This window comes from Panicum virgatum, chromosome 4N, assembly GCF_016808335.1.
Source record: "Panicum virgatum strain AP13 chromosome 4N, P.virgatum_v5, whole genome shotgun sequence".
In the NCBI taxonomy this organism is placed as follows: Eukaryota; Viridiplantae; Streptophyta; class Magnoliopsida; order Poales; family Poaceae; genus Panicum; species Panicum virgatum.
The window spans coordinates 38,391,562-38,393,271 of NC_053148.1; the positions used below are offsets into that span (position 1 = coordinate 38,391,562).

The following is a 1,710-nucleotide window of genomic DNA, read 5'->3' on the forward strand; positions in this document are numbered from 1 at the left end:
TAACCGAGAAGCAGCTTCCCGGCGGACTGACAGGGCTGTCACCACATGCGGTCTACCCCAGTCAAACTGTGAAGCACCGTCATATCGAGGGATCCAGCATACCCGGGCACTATGCCCGCATATGTGGTCACTACCTTAGCACCCCCGGGTCCCCCACCCTTCGGATGGACAGGTAAGATGCTAAGGCAAGCCCGAAAGCACAATGAACCAATATCCTTACTCAGATCATCTGGTCTAAGCAAGCAACTAATACAACTTGATGAAGAACGGATCATGGCAAAGCTAGCTAAGAACATAGCAAGATAGCCATGAATAAACACTTTATGAATAGCATAACGATAGTCAGAATACAAAGCCATACCAGAGACCGAGGATTGCTCGCCGACCCCGAGATGACTGGATTCCCTAAGGAAATGAAGTACTAGCCTAGCTCCACTAGCCTAAGCAGTACAAGTCACAATGAGAGTGAGATAGAGGCTTCTCCAAGTGGTGGGTGTTGAGTGAGTGGTGGGAGGACCCTTATATAGCCCTTAAGGTCGGTTCCCGCCAATTCTATACATGGAAACACTTGCAACCGACCTTGGGAGGATAGGATCAAGCTTCCCGCCAAAATGCACCTAGACGGGAGGTGGGCCAGGTTCGGCCAACCCATGGGGTCGGTCGGCCCCACCTCGCCGCCTCTGGCCACCGACCTATTGTGTTGAGGAAGAAGAAAGGCAGAAAGCTGAAAGGATGAAGGATGCTGTCAACATGGTCAGCGAGCGTTTTGGGTGTGTTAGCATGAGCAACACTCCTAAGCATCAGGCTGAGTCTGGCAGTAGCATGCAGCATAAGAGAAAGTTTAAGGGCCATAAGAGCAAGGCCGTGTCACATAAGAAGACCTCTAATGAAAGGCTGTGCAAGTTCTACAAGTCACCTAAACATGAGCAGAAGGATTGACATGGATTTAAGGAGTGGCTTAAGAACAAAGGTACAATTACTGATTATGTATCTTTTATTGATGAATCGTTCTTAGTGAATTTTTCTCCTAATACTTGGTGGATTAACTCAGGTGCCACTATGCACATTTCCAATTCACTACAGGTATTCAGTTCGATCCGAACTATAAGAGAGGGGGAGCGAAGTCTAAGAGTGGCTGATGGCAATGAAGTGAAGGTTGAAGGCATTGGGAGCTTCAATTTGGAGTTACCAGACGGCTTCAACCTTAGTTTGCATGATGTTCTTTATGTTCCCAGTTTGAAGAGAAACCTTATTTCTGTTTCGCGTTTAGATAAGTCGGGACATATTTGTGAGTTTGGCAACTCTGTGTGCAACATTAAATTTCATAATTTAAGTGTGGGCCTTGGTCATTTGCAAGGCGATCTTTATTTGCTCTCTTGATAATGTTTATTCTGCAATGAATGTGGATGATGTATCGCATAAGCGTAAGCGTGATGATGAGACTTCTTCGAAACTGTGGCATTGTTGTTTGGGCCACATTTCGAGGGGGAGAATTGAGCGTCTCATAAGAGAAGAGATACTCCATTCATTAGATCTCTCAGAATTAGATCAACAATGCATTGATTGTATTAAGGGGAAATTCGCTAAGACAATTAAGAAAGGAGCTACTCGGAGTTCGGGCCTATTAGAAATAATTCATACTGATATTTGTGGCCCGTTCCCAGTAAAGTCTGTTGATGGTTTTGACTCGTTCATTACTTTCACAGATGA

The 1,710-nt window shown here is 45.5% G+C and overlaps 1 long non-coding RNA gene across 1 annotated transcript; it reads left to right on the top strand.

The window, feature by feature from the left end:
- The first annotated feature begins 873 nt into the window (after nucleotides 1-873).
- LOC120669023 lies at nucleotides 874-1,374 on the top strand. Its single transcript, XR_005672657.1, has 2 exons — nucleotides 874-970; nucleotides 1,084-1,374. It is a non-coding gene; the product is annotated as an uncharacterized LOC120669023 (long non-coding RNA).
- Nucleotides 1,375-1,710: the final 336 nt, after the last annotated feature.